Raw genomic sequence first — 24,332 nt, forward strand, 5'->3', positions numbered from 1 at the left:
TTAATGTCATTATTTTATATATTTTTTCATGCATTGCGGAAAATATAATTTTAAAAGAGCATTGACCCAGAAGGGATTCGAACTCACAACCTTATGATTTGAAATCCAACAGCTTACCAGTGAGCTAACACAAAGACTTCTGCTAAGGTACTTTTAGCGTTGTATAACGGTTCTCAAGAAAATTATGACATTCATACCCACTAGAAAGGCTGTTTTTGTTCTACTTTGACTATTATTTTAGTACTTAGGCGATAATTATGTTCTATGTCTTCACTTTGAGCATTCTTTTACATATGGAAAGATTCGTTTACGTATCTAAATGTTCCATCACGTATGGAGAGCTAAATGACAAACAAACATTTGCTGACATTAATACAAAGTTTCGAAATATTGTATCATTAAATATTTCAATCAATGTTGCTTTTTTTCTACACTTGGCAACAAGTCTTATTATATTTCAAAGAAGAAAAACACATCTGCAAACTTTTTCCCGATTGCAAAGGCTGGCTTGGAGGTTCGAACCTGGTTTACTATTTCCCGAAGATACCCGAAGTTGGACTTTGAAAATTTTTGCCTCAAAACACCAATAAAGAATGCGCTCAACCTTTTTGAGACAAGGTGTACATCTCAGAGGCGTTTGTTTCCTGGCCAAATGATAATGGAAAACGAAGTATAACCATTTATCCAGTCTAAGATGAATCTTTATTGTTTGGAGTAGTTTGCCCAGTGAACACCATATATCACTGACATTATAATTAAGTGTGTATGTAATGTATTTGCTTATTACATACTGCATGCAAGAAGAAAGAAAATACTGATCATACATGAATTAGAAATTCCAGCCGGGAGTAGGCTCAATCTTGCAAACGGTACAATATATTTTTTTAAAAAAAACTTTATGATATATCTTGCTTATTTATATCAAGACGTCTTTCACTTGTGTCTGTAAAGGGACATGTACAATGTGAGGAATGGCAAGGAGATTCATGTTCATACGTTAATGATGCGCTGTGTAGAGAGCGCAGGTTCAGTTGCTTTTATTCAAAATTTCAGGATTTCATAACTACTGTAAATCGATTACAGCGACGACTATTAAGAAAATTGTGAATTAATTCAGGTCAGCTGTTAAGAGATGTTCATTACAGGATTTTTTTCCTTTCCTTTTTTAAATACTCATATACAATTTGCTATGAATAAAAATTAACCAAATCAATACGCAATCTTGTTTCAGTATTTAGCTAGAGAATTTCTTTGCATTTTGAAAGTTGTTTCGTAGGAATTCTTCAGTCTACTTCCAATTATGAAAAATGTTTTAAAAAAAATAGCAATAGCAATAGGGTTCTTAAGCGTTCAGAGACGAACTTGGAATATATCTTCTGAATTATAATTTTGACATATTTAAGATAAGTCATATTGCCTTCCAAAAATTGACAAATATTCATTTTTTATTTTAAAGTGAAATTCCGCTTTTTAGCATTTGTAGAGATATACTTTAAAGCTGGTAAAATGGTGGACATAGATTATTACACATTATTACAGTATAACCTCGTTAACACGAACTCGCTTAAGCCGAACACTCGGTTAGGACGAACAAAATTTCGGTCCCTGCATCGCTGTATGTTATCTTATAGGAAGTTTTATCGGTTAACACGAATTTCGGTTAGCACGAATTACGAACTAATTTTTAGTCCCTTGAGTCAGTAAAGGTTTTCATTTAACTCGAACTTTCAATTCTTTGTTTTTTTAGATCATTTTTCTTATTTCACTCCAGATCAGTTTTTGTCATACAGTATTTATACAGACGAAAACTGCCTTGTAAATAAGAGAAAAACCAGAAACAGGTATCTTTCCTCTCTTATGAGGTGTTGATTCTGTTCTCCGTCATGTGCTAAACATGCAGGTGCTTGGCAGACGAGCTGGCGACAGCTCGAGACAAAACATCTTCTCTCCCCTGTAACTCCAAACTGATGACAGCAGTCATAAATACCTCTCCGCTACTAGCGGTACCCAACCTGCTAGCGGAGTTATCAATTTTATAACTTGACCTGGATTTTCTGCGTGGATTTTTTTTTAATCTTCGAAGATAGGATAATAAGTTTACTGTAGTGTTTTCACTTTTCAGAGGACGGTACCGAGACCGAAACTAGCCTCGATCTTGATCTTAATTCGAATTTGAGACCGAGCCGTGCTTTTCGAAATCGGGACGAGACCGAAACTCTCAGCCTCGTCTCGATACAATTCTGTGGATGTTATCAAGACGGAGAAGAGTCTTGGTCTCGCCTCGAATTTGGAACCGAGACCAGATTGAGACTACTCAGTCTCGTCTCGATACCATCTCTAGTGTTTTCTATGACATACATAATATACTGTAGTGGTATGTATAGTCTGTATACTGTAGTGCATATGTATGGAGAAAATGTATTCGAATAATAAAATTTGGGTCCCCGGTTAACACGAATTTTTTTAACACGAACTCCTGATTTTTCAGTCCCTTGGAATTCGTGTTAACGAGGGTTTACTGTATTATTAACGGCACATGTACAGTTTAAGAATTAAGTAACAATTGCAAGAGTGTTTAGAGAGGATACAGATATATATACACAAGATCGGATCCAAGGGGAGGGCTAAGGGGTTATAGGGGCTCAGGTTTACACTGGAGGCTTCAATTCTACTTTACACTGGATAAAACAGCAACTTATGGTTAACCCCTCCCTTGATCATATTCTGGATCCGCCACTGTATATATATATATTAAATAATAAATGAAAATACCAAATTTGATGTACCTAACCTGAAGAGATTCCGAGCTATAGATATCTTATTATAATAATAATTGTAATCTCCACCCGTTTTCTCTTCCCACCCATTATCCTCCCTTCTAGGTCAAGTATTAAGACTGTATTATTATACTATGCCTTCCAGGTCAGTGCTGTATTGCAAATGAGAAGTCCATATACCAAAGAGAATAGCGGGATAAAACGGTGAAAAGTGCCCTTACACGATTTGCTGTGATATTTACACAAAGGATACCTCATATCCAAATATAACTTTGGCCAGAAAATCAACTTCAAATTCCTTCGAATTTCGAAGTTATTGCTGAAAATCAAAAATTGTCCATATCTCTGAAACGACGTAACTTACGAGAATGAAACAAAAGGTGAATGTACTTTGCTTGAAGGGCTTTACCGAAAACAAGAAACAATGTATCTTGACCTTCAAATTTCTAACAAAAAGCGCATCGAAAATATTCGAATTCAAATATTTTTGCTTTATGTTTGAGTGACTACCTTCTGGTTTCCACCACAACCGCCTATAATACATTTTGACTATGGTTTGATACTCGCATTGCAACTTAGTGTAAAATGAGGAAAACTAGTCTGACATGCCTGGATGATATGCAACCCGCGTTACGCCAAAAATGTTTTGGCCTGCCTGAATGCTGTCAGAAGTCAAATATGGTCGAGTTTGAATTTGTAACTCGTCATGAATGGCTCTACATGACAGTATAACTCTCATAATCGTATCTCTTCGAGAAACTGTGTAAGAGCGCCAGTGCCGCTTTCACTTAACTACTGTTACGTTTTTGTTTAAACTGCGCAGTGGCAATTCGAATAATGTTAATGCTGCGACGTTCTTTGAAAAAAAAAAAATTACTTTATAAGTTCGGAGTCGCGGCCTATTCGCGAGAAGAGTTGCTATCTCATTTCGTAACTTGTTTCCCTCCCCTACCAACTTTTTGAAGATCACTGAGGAACAATGGTGTGAATTGATCAGGTATCTGCACCTCCACGAACAGGAAAAGAAATCCTGCTTATATGCTCTCCAACGTTGTCATATTTATTTGTAAAAAGTATTATTAATGAACTATAACAGCTAGATTAAAAATAAAAAAGTGAATATGTAGTATTGGGGTAGGCTAACATCTGGAGAAATTTTGAATTGCATAAGACAAATAGTTTTCATAATATTTTGGAAAGAAGTTCACCATGTTATTATATAGGGATTGATTATCTCAGTTGAAAACGTTAAACACGGCCTTAACAATAGAAAAAGCTGTTGTGGCATCGAAACTGCACAATACTGTAGACCATTTGATACTAATCTTTGGTAGAAGATATATTCTACACGGCAACAGGTCGAATACTGATTATGAACTAAAATCGTAGGGTTAAGTTTAGAGTTACCCCTCCGCTTTTTATAAAAATCAGGAAAATTTACAGGAGAAATGAGGTAAGAAATGATAATTTAAAGTTTTTATTTGATGTTTAGGAGTGTACGTTCGGCAGGAGAGTTATGTTTAATACGAGAAAAGATATGCGGAAGTTAGTACTATTTGCCGGATGCGGAAGCATTGCGGAAGGTTTCAGCAGGATGGTAGTTGTAAAATATGGCGAATATGAGGAACAGGTGTAACGGATGCGCAAAAATAATGAAGAAAACCTTTTAAATTTTTGTGAAACACACGAAGTACTGAAGTTAAGTGAAATGTAACTATTTTTAATACTTTAAGCACTGTTTTTTGTATGTTGCAAAGTCCAAGGGCAACTTCAGACTGGAGGGGCAACTCTAAACTTAAGCCAAATCGTACCCTGGACAAAAAGTTGCCTCCATGTAAGCCATTTACTATTTATGCTACGACTGATTATATTGTAGATATGCTGGGGCATATATTGCAATCACAAATGACGCAGCAATAGTAAAACGGGCTAGCGATTCTCATAGCACAAGGTGATTTTTATTGTGTGAATCGCAGCTTTTGGGATACAACTGAATATTTGGAAGAAAGAGGATTTACAGTTTTAATACCTACATTGAAAAATAAATGCAGGCAATTGACTACGGCTGAGGTGCACACTTCCCGCTATGTTACAAACATTCGCTGGATTTTGGATGTTGTTCATAGTATTCTTGGACAAGTTTGTCTTCTATGTCACCAACTGGACAATAATTTGCTTTTTGCCACACTGAGCATGTAGATTAGGTTGTCTAAAACGTATTGAGCCTTGCAAGTCAAAATTGAGAATACGTTTTTTTGTGATTTGAAAATAACATTATGTAACCAGATACGGCCCATTTTGTTCGATGATCTGTCATTTTATCGGCATCACCATAATTCTATCACTATAGAACTTGAGTGGCTTATGGTCAAAAAATAAATAAATAAAATTAAAAAAAAAGTGACATGTGGTTTTCACAGGCCTCTTTTAAAACTAACTTAGCAACATTCAAGAGTTTCTAGAGACAGAAACAAACGTCAGTCTGACAGTGTCAGGTCCGTGCTATGTATGTCCATTAATTTTTTTTCTTGTTTTTTGTTTAGGACAATGTTTAGCAGACGGGGTTCAACTATTTTTCTAAAAAAAAAAAGTTACAATTTCGGTAGTTTCTGTTTACATTAGATTAGTTTAGGTTAGATTGGATTAGTTTCGTCTAGGTTAGGTTAGTTTATGTTAGATACCGAAACAATGACAGAATTTCGCTTATTTCTGTTAATACTAGGTTAGTTTTGCTTATTTCAGGTCAGTTTAACTTATTTTAATTTAGGTTAGGTTATGTTAGGTCTAAGTACGTGCATCTTCCATTCCTGCCGTAAATTTTGTATTTTGTACTTCTGGACCCCGTCTGCTAAACATTTACTGTTTTTTATAATACAGAAAATAAAAAGTTCCTATGAGCCTACTACAAAATATTATTATGTAACACGAAGCAAATTTTAAATTAACACACTAGTGGTAAGTAACAAAACAACCATCTAGTTCTGGTTTATTATCACTGCACTTCCCATACATCAATTGATTGATTGAATTCCACACACATTATTCGCTCTTCCATATTTACGTTCGAAAACCTTTTAAAGCAGTACAAATATAATGCATCATCATCTCAGCAGATTCTTGTCTTGTCTTCATCACAATTAATGGTGTTTAATTATTTGATGCACCAACAACTAAGATTTTATGTGCTACAAATGTAGAAATAGTGAGTTATTTGTGTAGAAATGAATTATTTATATAGAATTGTATAAAAAATTTACAAATGGCGGACGCCGACTCTAGCTAAATACTAAAACGTTTAATAACTATAATAGCGTATAATTGATTTACTAATCGAATGAAATATATCGATCCTAAGAAATAAAATGTTTCATTTTGCAGTAAGTACCAGGAATTTAAAATTTCTGATAACTTGCAAATTGCGCAACCTGTAAGAGATGACATCTAACGATTCATTTTTCAGTACGTAGTAACAATGAAATGAAATGATAAACGCAAAAACATTTTATTTACACACAATTCCGTTACCAGTTTAGGAAACATTCAAAGTACAATAAATGCTAAAATGAAGTTATTTTACACTATAGGCCTATTAGCAGTTTGTTTCCACTTAATAAAGTTATTTAATATTTTAGTTCACTGAAAGTATCAACAACCTCTTAAGATTTTCAAACGAAAGACTTTATTTCTTGTCAGGAAGAATTTGCTTTGGATGTGGAAATTATCTTTTGACATCTACAAATGTCGTTGGAGCATACTGCAAACAAATCATTTGGGAATAATTCAAATTGCTTGTCATTGCCAACAGTTACATCAGGATCGTCTTCTATAACACTAGATTTTTTTTTTAAGTTTTGCAAATCTGAATCAGCTCTTATAATGGGAACCATACACTGTCAGTTTAACTGAAAGAAAACGTGAACGTGACGTCAAAACTGAAGGAAAAACAATGCGAACTGAAGGAATGTTTTCAGTTCAGTCAGTTTTTCATGCGTTTATTTGAACTGAAGAACGGCTATTTTGAACTGAACGAACGAACCATCTTTTGCTACGATAACTGTGCTATTAACTGAAGGAAACTCACAGTTGTCTCAGTTCAGGTCCTGTCATCACACCAGCTAGTAAAAGTGAGGTATTGTTGGCTTTTATTAAAGTCTACCATGCTCATCTGGAACTTTGGGACATGCAACATATGTATTATCCGAATAAGCATAAAAGAGGGGAAGCGTGTGATGTGTTAATTACAAAATTAAAAGAGTTGGAACCTCAGGCGACACGCGACACACACACACACACACACACACACACACACACACACACACACACACACACACACACACACACACACACACACACACCTATGGTCGACATTTAGGAAGGAACTGCAGAAAGTGAACGAATCCAAGAAATAGCTTGAAAATTGAACATGCCTTTTCCTGTACACTGATATGTTCGTTTCTGCATCCAATAAGTTCCACTGCTGGAGCCTTGATCCCAGAAATTCCGCTTCTTGTTTTGTCAGGTGCAAATCACGGACTAGGTCATTAAGTTCACATTGCCGGATGAAATGTGGCTCGCGAACACAGTCAGGGATGAACGTTGGATCCTTGGATGTACATGTTGATGTCGATGGTTCATCAAGGTCATGATCATCATCAGTCTTTTGGCCATATCTCTTCCCAGTTGGTAGGGGGCTTGGGAAGTGGAAGTTCATCCCCGTGCGGAATAGGTCTAATTGTGGATTTAACGTTGGGATAACTTATTGTCACTCACTCACTCTATGGCCTATGGAACCCGGAGGTTCAGTGCCGCGTTCACAAAAGCTCTCCACTGACTTCTATCCTTAGCTAATTGCATCCAGTTTCTACTTCGTATTCCTCTCTCTGCGAGATCCATCTTAATATTGTCCTCCCATCTGCGCCTAGGTCTTCCTAATGGTCGTTTCCCTATGGGTCTACCAGTCAAGATTTTGAAAGCGTTTCTACTTTCTTCCATTCTAGCTACATGACCTGCCCACCTAAGCCTCCTAGACTTGACGACCCTAACAATGTTGGGTAAACCGTATAAACTATGTAGTTCCTCGTTATGAAGCTTCCGCCATTCCCCATTCTCGTTCCTCTGTGTATATATATGTATTAAGATAACTTATTGTGTATTTGCTTTTTTTAGAATGTCCCTTAACTACTGTGAGACAAAAATAACAATCATCCAGATGGTTTGTGGGTTCTCTCCACACCATTGGTACAGCAAATTTCATGAACCTCCGTTTCCCTTTGGCCCATGCAAGTAAAGTGACGTAGCACGACGCACAAATTATGTTGGGTGCCCAAGTTTTGTCCTGATCTCCCACACGACATCCGAAATATATATATATAATATGCTAGTTTCACCGATGGCGTAATGGATCTACACTGTCCTTTAACTACAAATTGGCCACACACATAACAAAAACTATTTGGTGAGTTAACACACGAACGCCGTCCTCTTAACGCCATTGTACTGATCACAAACTAAACTTCTGGTCTTCGTTGGGTATAATGCCGTTAAGATCAAACATGAAAGCGCTCTTAGTAGCAAAGACAACTTTGAAAGTGTAGTAGTGTTAAACCACACGTCAATATAAAAATGTGCAAAACTCCCTCACCAGGTGTCAAGAACACAAGAAAGAAAGAAATGCGCGGGGGGAGGGGGGAAACGACACCGTAGTGGAAAATTCAGACTGCATTAGTTCATTGTTGTCAACAATGAGTCTGTATTCCATTCTTTCTTTCTTTTGCATTCTGTTACATTTGATAACAAATATTGATAACCATTTCATGAACAAAACGAAAAAACTTGGAGAATTGTGTATATATATGTATTAAGATATACATATACTGTACGTTTTAAAAAATATACGTTGGAAGTACATTCTATTTTTATACACGTTTCTAATTTACAGAGAGCAATACAAGTGTGTTGTTGACTATTGTAAATATTCATTTTTATGTCTGTGTTTGTAGTAATAAAGCAAATCGTTTTTACCCCAACTCAGGAGATCTGAAAGCATTACTATCAGGTGCAATAAACAGTGCACACAGTATACATTCAAATATATTTATTTCTCTAGAAAGAACAAAGCGATTTTTACGAAACTTTTAGGGTTTATTAAATATAAATCAAGGTATACTTAGGTATAACTTCTATGTTATTATATGTAAGGGGACAGGAACTAGGGGAATAAAATATCTGAAAAAGGGAAATTTTTGAGGGAATTTCCCGAAAGTCCTTCTGTTACGGGAAAACTGTACGTGATGGAGAGAAACCGAGTGCATATTCGAATTCAGCGCAAAAAGTTCCTTTAACATCAGGTGATTTTTCTCATGTAACAAACAAAAAGTTTAAATTTGTTAACTAGTGTAATTGAAATTTCACGTTTGCAGCTACGTCTGAGACAAAAAGAAGAATTATATCATGTTTTACGCATTCTGGCCCCAAAATAGTCAACGATTTTGTAGAAATATAAAAATAAAAATATGCAATTACTATGCCATTAACTTCTTCCAGAACTTCTGTTGCAAGCAAATACGTTTGTGTGTGTGCCTTCACCTCCCAAAATTACAATTACAACATTAACAATTGAATAACAGTTTTTATTCCAATTCTAAGTACCTAAAATGAGATTATACTATAGGTACAAAAAAAAAAAAACCTCATCATCACCCCTTTAGATTCCCTACAAATTAAAAATATTCACTTTTGGCAGTTTTTCTGTCGGATAGTACCGAAAAGCTACAATCATGTCAAATTTAATCATTGTAACCCTACAGGAAGTGCCCAACAATTTTGCGGTGTAAAAGGTCTCCTATATACATAATATGTGAAAGATTTTTCAGTTCCCCATAAAACTACTCTATATTTGGGATCTTTTATTTATAGTGACTTTGTTAAATAATCCTATAGAAAACGTACAAGCATTACCAAACTTCAAGTTTTTATTCCATTCTCAAGTACCTAAAGCATGAGATTATAGATTAAAAAAAGGCTCATTAAAATAACACGGATAATTTTTTCATCCCCCCTTTAGACACCCTATAAATTAAAAATATTCACTTTTGGCAATTTTCCAGTGGGTTAGTCTCGAAAACCTACAGTCATGCGAAATTTCAACTTTCCACATAAAAAAAATTAATTTGTCAGTTCATGTAGTTTTATGTATAGTTAGGATATACTTTGTTTTAAATTATTATATTCCCATTGTTATGTATTTTGATTATTTTTTATTTACAACAATTAAGCAGTTGCTAAGAATCAAGTTTCTTTCGTTATTGTGTGCAACATTAAATCGATCCAGGTAAGTAAACTTCCCCACTTTTTTTTTTCTAGTGGCGTTGAGGCTAAAAAACGTCACTAGCAATGAATACTCTGAACACTAGATGAGAACTAGCATGAATTTCTTGTAAATATGCTAGTTTATAACTTGGCTGTTAAGATTACTTAGGGGCAACGGAGGGAAGGGGAACAGCGCCCCGGAACAAGACCCTCTATGAAAAGGAAGCTTCGAAGGTTGTTTACTTTAATGGTATCTTCCTCAGGTTCCTTTCCCCTTTGTAATTTGCAGGCCATGGGCGCTGAGGGTCTTTATACAATCAACTGGCATCTTCTCAGGCCCGGCAAATTCCCGAAAGATGCTCTATTTTGCAAAATCATGATTATTATTATTTTACTATAACAATAATAATAATTTTATTTTTATTGTTATGAACAGATCTTTAGATAAAAATACAGCACTTTGTAAATCTTTAATATATAAACACTTACAATAGTCCAGTAAAAATAATATAGTATATAAAGAAATATAAGGTAGTTATCATCTAAGCAGGTTTTTTTAAAAAAAAAAAAAAAAGTTAAAATATTTAAATTTCAAGGTTGAAGCTAATTTTGAAAAAAAGGTTGAAATCAAGACATTCAATTTGCTTAAAATACGACTTACAGAAAAATGTAAACTAAAGCTCTATTTAATTTTTATTTAAAATACCTAGTAATTAATATTTTTTTTAAATAACGTACCCATCAATTTACATCACAAAACTAATCACGTTTAAGGTAGATTGCGAACCTATTTTAGGTTTTAGCAATAGTGTGATACGAAAAGATAGAAATATAACCCTCATAAACAAGTCTAAATGTGTGTGTAAGAGGGGGTGTTTACTTTTAATAAAAAAATTATAGATATTCTTATGAAATCCTTAATCCTCCTGACGAATCCTTAGACATTATTATAGCAAAAAATTTAATTCCTGACAGTACCCCATCGATTTTATGTTTAGTTTATTTTAGAGATGCAAGGGCTCGGAAAAAAACCGGCTTTTTTGGAAAAAACACGGTTTTTTCTGCTTTGCTTTTTTGCTTGGGAAATTTTGGGCTTTTTTCAAAATTCTGCTTTAAATCGATAAAGCAGACTTTGTTTCGCTTCTCTATAACACAGAAAGTCATTTAATTAGTGGTTGATGCCGATAATAATATAAAACCTCGAAAGTAAACCATGAATTTCGAAAAGATATTTTAAACAATTTTACTTCAACATTTTTACATTATGAATTCCAAAGGATTAACCAATGTATATAATAAACACATTTTAACCTCCTATATACAAAAGTAAGCAGAGTTGGCAAGAACCATGGTTGTTTCTGAAAATGCCAAAAACCCGTTTTGGGGGGGGCAGTTTAAACCAGGCTTTTTTGGGGGTTTAAACCAGGTTTTTTGATTTAGATATTTTGCTTTATGTATTTATATTACATATTCACAGAAATAAGTTTGTTTCGCCTTGGTGTTATTATTCAACAACGGGGTTATGCTGGAAGAGGTCCCATAAGCTTAAAGAAGTTGGTCAGTAAATTTCTTAAATTGAGAAACACCCGCCCTAGCCATCGGGAAAATCCCGTCATTCTTTTAAATGTAAAACAATAACGGGTAAATCTTGTAAAATTTAATTTGCATGTAAAATTTAAAGGTCAACGTATTATAATCAGTACGCTAAAACTGAGTGACACACAATCATAGCCAACGTCTTACGAATAAAATCAGAAAAATAAACACACTGCTGAACAAGACTGCACTTATTTAATATAAAAACACATTTACACGTGACGTTTCGATCTTCTATCCAAGATCCTCATCAGACGTGAGTGTACGTCTGATGAGGATCTTGGATAGAAGATCGAAACGTCACGTGTAAATGTGTTTTTATATTAAATAAGTGCAGTCTTGTTCAGCAGTGTGTTTATTTTTCTAAAACTGAGGTATTAAATTACAAATTTAGTATGTAGGTATCATTGAAAGTCCAATCCAAGCTAATGTTGGAAGCTAAGTAGGCAATCGATAAATTTTACCAATTTTAATCAATATATTTAAGCGACCTTCGCTTCTTTATAAAACAACAGGCATGCAGAAATATATAATTTGGTTTCGTTTTGTATGTTTAGGCTTAATATCCTTACATAATACCGAGGTTATCAAGGAGAAGACTTTCGCTTAAAGTGACATCCGAAAGAGTACTTGGTTTACACATGAAAGAAGGGTTGTGGTTCGACCGAGAATTGAACATGGGACACCTTGATTAAAAGGTGAAAAGAAAATAAGACTAATGCAGATGGTTTGACATGTGAAACGTCACCATGAAGTTCACACGATTCGCATTTTTGTTCTTTTAATTTTTTTAGTTTAAACCAGTTATTTAATAAAATACAGCTGGTGTAAACGAGCCAACCCTAAGAGTAAAAACTTCTTTCAAAAAATACACAAATAACTAGCAAAATTGTATGTAGTATTTTTACTTCAAAATATTCCATACCCTCTTTTTGAAACAAAATAAAATTAAAATAAAACATAAGAGAAATACTTAGATTTGTATGATACAATTAAAGGCTGCACATGGTTCTGTATATTCTTGAAATTCTACAGTCAAGTTTTTTGTAACCACCATCAAGGGCGCCCATCAGGGGGGTTAAGGGGCGCTTCCCCCCCCTCTAGAGGAAAATGTACTTCAGAATATTGAAAATCCAATAGGATTTTTACATTAGTTACAGCAAAATTTGAAACTATTTTTGAAACGTCGCTTATACTTGCCCCTCCTTGGAAACCACAACATGGGCGCCCTTGACCACCATCACGGTTTACCCAGTCCTCAAGTTTTCTGAATTTTTAACAAGAGGGATTCAACATATCATTACGGAACAAAAAAAAAAAAAAAGACTACGGAATATATTTAAGTTAAGCTAAATACAACTGCACAACAAACGTGACTGAGTGGTTGGCTTTTGCGCTTCTATCGGGAAGTCCGGGATTCAACCCAGCATTCGACCATTCTGACAAAGCCTTCCTTCATTCCATCTGAGAATGTAGAAATAGTGCGTGTACTGGCCGACTTCCTTTCTTATTGTTTTTAAATCGTTATTATTACTAATTACCAGCAGTGACGGTTTTGCGAAGGTTAGAGGATCGGTCTTTCGGACTAAAGCCTGTTCTCCAAAGTTGTGGAATGTCTAAAACGAACGAAATATCTATTAGTTATGCCTTTATTCATAAACTTTAAGCTCCCGTCAAATAAAAATTACGAATGTTTAGCAAAACTAAACATTAGTAGTAAGAAAACCCCTCCCAAAACACTTTTTTAAATTCGCCACTGATTCTCAGTATAAAATGATCTTCAAGGTTGTATCCGGAAGATTATTGCTAAACATATAAACGAAACGAAATATTAGTTATGCCTGTACTCATAAACTTCAAGCTGCTCCCAAATAAAATTAGGACTTTTTAGAAAACGAAACAATCAGAGAAACCCCTCCCAAAGTACTTTTCTAAATCCGCTATTGATTATTTGTATAAATTGGTATTCAAGATTGTATCTGGAAAATTATTGCTAAATCATTGCACAACTACAGTATAACAGAAATGTGGAAATACGGTTTGACGGACATATTGAAAAACGTATGCTTTGACGGATATATAGAAAAACGTAAGTTTAACTTTCGTGCTAGAAGCTGGAGTACTAAGCTCTTAGAAATGAAACACGGATGACAAACTAAAATGACCTAGAGAAGGAAAAAATGTCGATAACTCAAAAGTTAAAATAAAGTTAAATAACCTGTAAAATTGCCCTCAATTCTTCATGTTAGCTTTAATTCGTAAAATATGTGCTCCATCCATCTTGATGGTGAATTACAGAGCTAAATATGGTATTCAGGTCGTGGAAATCTTATCTAAATATAGAATATACTATAAGAAAGCTATTTGGATAGAAAAATCATGAAAATGAAAAAAGCCAAAATTTCCAAAATTCTCGGTTTTTTTTTCAAAAAAGCCGGCTTTTTATGTGAAAAAAACTATCGATTCAAAAAAGCCGGCTTTTTTGCATCTCTAGTTTATTTTCTTCCTGATGTGTTACTTCAAGATTTTAGTAATTACTCTGACTGGCTATGTTCTTTTATGTTGACGAAAGATATTAATGTAATTATTTTAGATTTTAACGCAGGAGGTATAGATTGGATTTCAGGTAACATAACAACTGATAATTATTATTCGAAGAAGAAAGCAGAAAAAAATATTCGAATTAAACAAAATTTTAAATTTAAACCAGAAAAACAAATCATATGACCATAAGAATCCGATTAGAAGAGCATTAGATTTGTTGCTGACAAATATAGATAACAGTTTTATGCATTTTGACATCCCACCACTGAGTACAGTCGATCACTTCCATTCCCCATTTATGTTTGAGTGGAAAATTATAAACAATGGCAAATATGATTCAATTCCTCAGTACGATACATATAATTTCAAACAAGCAAATTTCCTAGATATTTACAAGTGTATTAAGGAAATTAATGTAATAAATTATTGCAATGACAGTGTCAATGAAGCTACTGACCAAAACAAAAATATAAGTATCCATGGATAACGCGAGAATTGAAATCACTAATAAAAAGAAACTAAACATTTTGTTAAAGAAAAAAAAGATGATCTATGATATCGGAGATATTCAGATCTAAGAAAAATTTTAAAAAAGAAATATATTGAAGCAAGGAAATCTTATTATTCAATTTTAGAAAATAGTATTTATAAGAACAGTTCACATTTTTGAAACATTTTTAAGAAGTCTGACTGTAAACAAGTACCAAAGCAAATAAATTATAATGGTATGCTAATCCAAGACACTGTCGAAATTGCTGAAGCATTTAAAAGTGTATTTCATAAAGCTTTTAGCTTAGACTTAGGTCAAGAGGTATTGCCTGAGAATATCGTTAGTAATAGTATCCTAATCGAAATTCTTACCGTTAGTGAATTAGATGTAGTGGAAGCAATTAAACTAATTAAACTGAATACTACTCCAGGTCCAGATAATATTTCTTATCCCTGACTATGTAATAAAAGCTTGTGCAACTGAACTTTCAACTAGTTAGGCAAATATATTTAACGTTTCATTACGTACAGGTGTATATCCTTCAATGTGGAAGCAAGTATATGTTGTTCCAATATATAAAACAGGTGACAGACAGAATGCTAGCAACTACAGGCCAATAACTCTTGTCAATGCATTCTCGAAGATATTTGAACTAATTGTACATAAACATATATATTTTAATGTAAGAAATATCTTTAATGAGTTTTTATAAGGGCAAGTCAATTGTAACAAACCTAATTTCTTTTACAGACTTTACGTATCACGCACTAAAAAATAAATTGCAACTCGATGTAATATACACAGACATTCCAAAAGCTTTTGATTCTGTCAGTCATAAGTATCTCATTAGGTTGTCAAATATTCGTGTGTCACTTTTGTACATTCGCTGGTTTGAAAGCTATCTGTCAAACAGAACATACCAAGTTAAAATTGGACATGTACATTCTAGTGTAGGCTATGTAAAAAATGGAATACCGCAAGGGCCGCCCTTGGGTCCCGTTTTATTTTCTTTATTTTTAAATGATCTTGCAAAAAAAAAAAAAATCTGCTATATGCTGACGATATGAAGTTGTTCAGATTAGTCAACAATGAGTTTGATAATTATTTACTGCAACAAGACTTAAATGCAGTAAACACGTGGTGTAGAAACAATTTTCTAAAAATTAATAATAAGAAAACAAAATGTATGACATACACCAATAAAACTCAATATTATGTCAGTAAATATGAGATCAATGGTGTACAAATAGAGAAAGTAAGCATTATTAAAAACTTACGTATCACATTTGACGGTCAGTTGAAGTTTTCTTACCACATAAATTGTATTGTACTACCATGAGCAAAATAAATGACGCGTCTCTTTATTTTGAAGTTTTTTGAAAATATCTCCGTTTTCTTTATATGTTCGAAATTTCGGAAGGTTTCCCCAGCAGGACAGGTTAATAACAAACCCGTTTTTAATATTTGTGTTAGATATTAGCTTAAAATAAAGAAATTAGAAGCAAAAAACATTAAATCGACAGAAATCTCGAGAATTACCAACTCTGCTAAAGTGGGAAATTTTCAAGAACACGAGGGAATTCTGCATTTCAACACGAAGCAGCGACATCTATGTCATTGAGAGAAATGTGGATTAAATCTACAAACTAAACTTTTAACGAATATTTCTAGTATGTCTTATTATATGCATTATCTGCAAACTCCAAATATATGAATATATGCTAAGTATTAACATAAAGATAGAGCAAATAGTGGAAATTATCTATGGAAAAGGACGAATTGGTAGGACGATCGTAATGAAATATCGTCTTTACCGGAACAGGCTCAGTTCACGTAAAAAGCAAATAGCTCAGTTAGTTAAAGCAACGAGTCTGTATGCTGAAAGTAGCGGGTTCGATCCCCTGGTAATGCCGTTGTCATTTTTATCACTACACTACGGTTATTTTATTTATTTTTTTATGTGGGAAAGAATCAAATTGTAACGTATGTGTAAAACTCATGACGATACCAAAAAAAGAAAAAATGCCGTTGTCGCACTTGCACTAGTGTCCCTAATTTTGTTTGCAAACAGTTTCGTAATTATTTCCCCTGTGCTCACTGCTCACCATATGCTCGCTGGCGCATAACGAATGTTTCCCAGTAAATGTTAATTCTAATTTGGAGAATTTTATAAAGTTTCACAATATTTCTCACTAGATAGTCTTCTATCTACGTGTTTGGATATTTTGATAACATATGTCCCTATTAAATGTTTAATTTTCCCTAGATGTTTAATTACGGAAAAGTTTTACAATGTATTTGTATTGAATTGAAATTGTTTTGAATTTACTACATAAGGTAAGTAGACCCAAGGAGGAGAACTCAAGTAATTGATATTCTACGTAAAAGCAACCTATTGTAGAATGATGATGCTTCTTACCTTCAGCACATAATCTTTACGTTAGAGAGTCAGACAGAGAAAAATCCTGTTTTTCCTCCTCTATGACCACCCATCTTAAACCTCTACATATCGTTGTTCGTCTCACAAAATTTCGGTGCTCCAAAAACATTCAAATAATAATAATAATAATAATAATAATAATAATAATAATAATAATAATAATAATAATAATAATAATAATAATAATAATAATAATAATAATAATAATAATAATAATAATCCTGAATATGCCATCCTTACATAATGTAAGGATATCTTAGTTTCCTAGTTTAAATCTTAAATATCTTAGTTTAAAATGCTTTCTTTAGTACTTATTTGAGCAACCATGTAGAAGGGGGTACGACTTTTTATTTTGCCCCTCTCATTTCAGTACCCTTCCAACAGAAAGTAATTTTTGATAAGCAGGACAGACAAAATGAATAAGAAATATATTTACAGCATCCTCTCCCCTTTCATGATTGGAATATCACGTAATATTTTTTATTCTACGAAAGATGGCCCTGTGCGGTTAGGGGTAGGTAACTAAAAGAATACCTAATATATAGCGCCCCTTGATTGTAATATTGCCGCTTCTTTATTTGTACGAAGGAGCCCCTACACAATCAAGGGTGACAAAAAGAATAGGAAGAGTGTCTATTGATTCCAGTGGTGGATCCAGCACGAACTCCTGGGGGAGGGGAGGGGAAGTGAAACATTCTTTTGATGATGTAAAGCTGTCACAAATTACCACTTAACTAAACTAAACAATAGTGGGGGGAACCGGAACCCAGTCAGTTTAAATTGATGTAAAAGTTTAATTTTTGGCTTCATATTAAAGTTTTGGTTTCAAATGAGAGTTTCAGTCCAAGTGGTCAATGATCAAATCTCGTGGGGCTCTTCAGTGTAGGCTAATACGGCCCCCTTATGAGAAAAGGCAAAATTGTTAACATGTTTATAACTTTCGAATTTTTCGTCTATTTTAAAGAAATATTTTGCTTCGTATTAAAGTGTTGGTTCCAAATGACAAATTCAGTCCGAGTGGACAATGATCAAATCTCCGGGGGGGGGCTCTTCAGTATAGGGGGCTACGGCTCCCTTATGGGAAAAGGCAAAAATATGAAAATGCTTATAACTTCCGAATTTTCCGTCTATTTCAAAGAAATTATTGGCTTCATATTAAAGTCTTGGCTTCAAATGACAATTTCAGTCCGTGTGGACAATGATCAAATCTCGGAGGGCTCTTCGGTGTAGGGGTTTCGGCTTCTTTATGGGACAAGATTCACGTAGTTGATATTGCAAAATTGTTTTATATATATAAGTGGAAACTTGCACCATTTGGTTAATTTTACCTCTTATGTTTTGCAGATTCATATTCCAAGCAATAGTTACTCCGCAGAGCTAAAAGAAGGCACTTACTAGTTTCATTAAAATGAAATGTCTTTTATGAGAGGAGCAGACGAACGAACAGGCACCCAAAAGTTGGTTGAGTCGTACGGTTGAAGCTCGTTAAGCTCGCTTCAATTATTATTATTATTATTATTATTATTATTATTATTATTATTATTATTATTATTATTATTATTATTATTATTATTATTATTATTAAAGCTTTTTGCTCCTAATTTAGGTATTTTACTTTATTATTTAACGAATATATTGAAAATTGTCAGAGACACGTATGCAGTAATTTATTTCGGGAGGGGTCCGACTTCAATATTAGGATAAATTATAATAAAATTTTAAAAGATAATCCCCAAAATTAGGCTAAATTTACAGAAAAGTTGGGGTTTCAGAGGGGGTCCGGACCCCCTGGACCCACCCCTGAATGCGTCCTTGTTTGTCAGTAACATTTCCTCATTTTGAAACCCTCAAAAACTTCGGATAGACTATATAAAGGAAAACGAGTTATTTTCGATAAAATATCACTTCTCATGTGGTTCGGATTCCACGTTAATCAGTAGGTCCACGTCTCATATAGCCTCGCTGCTGAAAGGGACGCTAAACCAAACTCAACTCAAAATATCACTTCAAGGAGACGCGACAGTTTTATTGCACATGGTGGTATCCAACGTTCACAAGGGCAAGAATTCCTTCCCTTTTATTCTTTTGCTATTGTGCTGTATCGAAAGGTCAGGTTTGTAACATATTACTCCTACGAACAAGCATGACTGGCAGATAGGAATACTGAACACAACTCCAGAGAAATGCATGCTGAACTTACGTCTTTACGCTTTGGTGATTTGCCCTCAAGGTCAATCGAGTGGTAATTCAGTTCCGTCTCTGTTCTTAAGCCATGTTCGTATTACTTCGAACAGTTTTGATAATGAAAAGCATGCCTCTTAATATAACAGACTTCTTTCGCGTAAGAAATCGAAACTCAGTTGGTCAGAGCAACTAGTCTGTAAGAATTAGGTTGTTAGTTAGTTAGGAGCCCAGTACGAGTAAGGGTTTTTATTACTATTGTTTTTATCTTTTTTATGTGAGGAAAAATCAAATTGTGACATCCCGATATCAAATGTATTTGATTAGGTAGCTTTGTCTTAGCTAAACTTTAAACATCAGTAACTGTCGAAATTATTTCACTAACCGATCACTTACTGAACATTTCAAACACGTCAAACCAGTGGCATAACATGAAGGTTAACCTCTCCTCCGCAGTCCTTAGTTATGCGTCCGTACTTTCAAGGGCGGACTAAGGGCCGGGCGACTGCCCGGGGCGCCAGAGAAAGAGGGGCACCAAAACGAGCCTCAAAAAGTAAATTTTATAATGTGCTTTCTACTGACGTTTTTGGTTTATATTCTTGTAAAGTAGTGGCAATTATATGATCTTTTTCCATTTCACTATGGAAGAAGAGAGTTTCATAGTACTAAGGGGGCTGTATCGAAAAATTGAGAGATGGCATGTAGAATAAAGAGTGCCGGGAATTAAGTATTGTTTGTTTGTTTGCTTGAGTTTAGCGTTCCACGGTTATGCCTTAATGGGCAAGGGAGATGTGGATACTAATTATAGTGGAATCCGAACCACTTTTATCGTTCAACAGTAATCCACCGGGAATTGGACCCGGTACCACAGAAGGCAGGCGTGCTAGCCACTAGACCAGGGGGGGTGGAGTTGGTATTGTTTATAGCGGGCCATATTCTTTGTGAAGTTTTCCTAGGTAAGGATTTCTTTTTGAAAATGGGTTTAAAACAGGGGCGTCATTTAGGGAGGGCAGGGAGGGGCATTTGTCCCCCCCTGAGTTTGAGATGTATATAGAGTTTATCATTAGAATAGTAGTAAATCAGTGAAAAACGCGAAATTTTACTTATATCAAGAGGTCTTGCCCCCCCCAAAGCAAAATCTGAAATGACGCTCCTGGTTTAAACTATTAAAAACACTATGATAAAATGTAAAATATAGGCTACTACTAGGGGAAGGGCGCCAAAAAGTCACAGGAATAATAATAATAATAATAATAATAATAATAATAATAATAATAATAATAATAATAATAATAATAATAATAATAATAATAATAATAATAATAATAATAATAATAAATATGAATGTCTTTGGAGAGCCGAAAGTATGTGACACGAATCATTATAGGTAGAGCTTTAAGATGAGTGGTCATAGGGGAGGAAAAACAGGATTTTTCTCTCTCTGACTCTCTAACGTTAAGATTATGTGCTGAAGGTAAGAAGCATCATCATTCTACAATAGGTTGCTTTTACGTAGAATATCTGTTACTTGAGCTCTCCTCCTTCGGGCAACTTTGCTTATGTAGTAAATTCAAAACAATTTCAATTTAAGACAAATATTTATAGAGAAAATTAAACATTTAATAGGGAAATCTGTTATCAAAATATCCAAACACGTAGATAGAAGACTATGTAGTGAGGAATTGTGAAACTATAAAATTCTCCAAATTAGAATTAACATTTACTGGAAAACATTCGTTATGCATCAGTGAGCACAGGGGAAATAATTACGAATCTGTTTGCAAACAAAAATTAGAGACACTAATGCAAATGCGACGATATTTTCTTTTCTTTTTCTTTTTTTTTTTTTGGTATCGTCATGAGTTTTAAACATATGTTACAATTTGATTCTTTCCCAAATAAAAAATAAATAAAATAACCTTAGTGATAAAAATGACAACAGTCCTTCACGGGATTCGAACCGTCTACCTTCGGTATACAAACTCGTTGCTTTATCTAACTGAGCTATTTGCTTTCTTACGTAAGCTGAATCTGTTCTACAGTAAAGACGATTTTTCACTACGATTGGGCTAACAATTCGTCTTTTTCCATAGGTAATTTCCACTATCTACACGTTAATACTTAGCATAGATTCATATATTTGGAGTTCGCTGATAATGCATATAATAAGACATACTAGAAATATTTCGTTAAAATTTTCGTTTGTAGATCTAATCCACGCTTCTCTCACTGACATAGATGTCGCTGCTTCGTGTTGAACTGCAGAATTCCCTCGCGTTCTTGAAAATTTCCCACTTTAGCAGAGTTGGTAATTCTCGAGATTTCTGTCGATTTAATGTTTTTTGCTTCTAATTTCTTTATTTTAAGCTAATATCTAACACAAATATTAAAAACGGGTTTGTTATTAACCTGTCCTGCTGGGGAAACCTTCCGAGATTTCGAACATATAAAGAAAACGGAGATATTTTCAAAAAACTTCAAAATAAAGAGACGCGTCATTTATTTTGCTCATGGTAGTACATGATGCCAGATAATAGGTTTTATTTTAAACAGTGGCCTGTATTTCAGAGAGATAAAACATATGTATTTCTATATAAATTACTTGTAAGACCAAAACTAGAATTTGGTTCAGTAATTTGGAACAGCATTTTTAAAACTTTGACAAACAAGATAGAACCTGTGCAAAAATGTTTTATTCGACTGCTATATTGCAAGATGAAAATGAGCTACTACTCACATAGCTATGAATATTGGAATGATTATTGGAATTTGGAAAGTCTTATAAGTAGACGAAAAAATTTCGACAGAGTATGCATGCAAAAAATACTAGATAACGTTTATATCAGTGAATATTGTTTACAAAACATAAGTTTTAAAGTACCCAATCATAGCATAAGAAATACCTTAATTTTAGTTTCTCTGAATTGGAAATGTGAAATTTTGAAAAGATTGACAGATTCTTTAAGCTCATTTTAGACTTACTGTATTAAATAACGTGAAAATTTCTATGCGATCTGACCGATAGTTTTTAACCAATGACGTTTAGAAACATTAAGCCAAAATGCAATTTTAAGTCTGCTGATCTTAGTTTGTCGTTGTTTTAGATAGATGGAGAACTTGGTAATTTTTACTGCGTTGACATGGAATTATTTCTGCTTAACTGACTTTTATCGACATTGTGTTTTATATTAGTACTCCTCTTTTTACTGTTTTCTTATTTATAATAATAATAATAATAATAATAATAATAATAATAATAATAATAATAATAATAATAATAATAATAATAATAATAATAATAATAATAATAATAATAATTAGTATTATTATTCCACCGCAATGTAATGCTCTGATACGACGTGCTGTATTTTTGCCAAGAGCTGTTTGCGGCACTCAAATAAAGATTATTATTATTATTATTATTATTATTATTATTATTATTATTATTATTATTATTATTATTATTACTTAACTTTTTGATTTAGTACGTCATTAAAATATCCTTAAGTTTTTAAATTGATCTTAACAGTTCATGTTCTGGTGTCTAGAAACAGCATAAACTCATTGCTATATCAAAATATGTGAAAGTTGGAACAGTACGAGTATATATATATACAGGGTGATTCAGGTGGAATGTCATAAAATTTGTGAGGTAATTCACCGAAAAAGTCCCATGAACACAGGGCGCAAAATTTCAAAATCAGATGCACTCGCCAATCCAAAAATGATGGTCGCCAGCATTTCTCACGTACAAATTATGAGAGGTCCCTCCCTCTGATGGTCTTTGGTTTGACAAAGAAGTATACTACATCAGGGCATAAAGACCGTTATGAATACTTCACATTCCGTGTTTTCTATCATTCAGTGACAATTATTTTCGTATAAAACAGAAACTGCGCAGCCCTGTGACTTTAGGCAGAAACCATTCGCCAACTCTAAATTTCTAGTCGCCAATGCTGACCGGAAATTTTGCGCCCCTGTATTAACATGTGTCCGATTTTCGATCGTTACGGAACTGAAGCGGGCTGAAGACTACACACATCCATGAATGATTACGAAGACAAGTATGAATATTACTTACCGAAATACTGTGTAAGGGCTGTGGTAGACAGAATAATGGTGGGACAGATAACTGATCTATCCTACAAGAGGTGTTCAGTCCTCCACTCATCTCAATGCACTTGTCAACATGTTGGAGGGTATGTTGTGTTGCACATCGATCATCATCTCGGAGGACTTTAATGCAGGCAACAACTTGGTGATGCGAGCGACAAGTTCTTTACGTGTATCCACCTTCGTAACGTACCCATCCCCCTTTAACCAGCCCCATAAACAGAAGGGTAATGGGGTTAGATCGAGTGATCTGAGAGGCCACTTAATAGGTTCGCCACAGCCAGTCCACCGTTGGGGAAAATTCGTTATTGAGATACTTGGATACTTGTCTGGTACACTGGAGCACTGAATCGATGCTCCATCATGTTACAGGTACATTTGCAGTCGTTGCTCTAATGTCATGTCTTTCAAAATTATAAGTAGATCTTGTATCAGGAAATGTGCGTATGCTGCGGCTGTCATTCGATTTAGCAGGAACATGGCCCTATCACCAGGTCATCAATCATACCACACCAGACTTTTACTGACAACCTAACTTGGAATCTTGTTTCCCTAGTGTCATGTGGGTTCTCCATCGCACATGTATGAGCATCGCCCATGTAGAGTGTTCATGATACCATCGCCTATAAATGTAGTCTCATCTGTAAATAAAATGTATTGCACGACATCTCTGTTACAGCCAACCATTCAGAAAATTGTTGTCTGCTTACCATACTGTGTCATCCTTTCCTCAACTGATTGGACAGCCTCACGTTCTGATGTTACGTGCACACTAGATAGTGTTCTGGATTCACATAATATTTAAAAAACAATGGGAAATACCCTAGCACGGGGATTTGTCGATCAAGGAAACGTCTCTGGTATTCTGTTACAGCCGCCCGAG

The sequence above is a fragment of the Thermobia domestica genome, unplaced genomic scaffold (assembly GCF_964235325.1).
Source record: "Thermobia domestica unplaced genomic scaffold, izTheDome1.hap1.1 HAP1_SCAFFOLD_753, whole genome shotgun sequence".
Lineage (NCBI taxonomy): Eukaryota > Metazoa > Arthropoda > Insecta > Zygentoma > Lepismatidae > Thermobia > Thermobia domestica.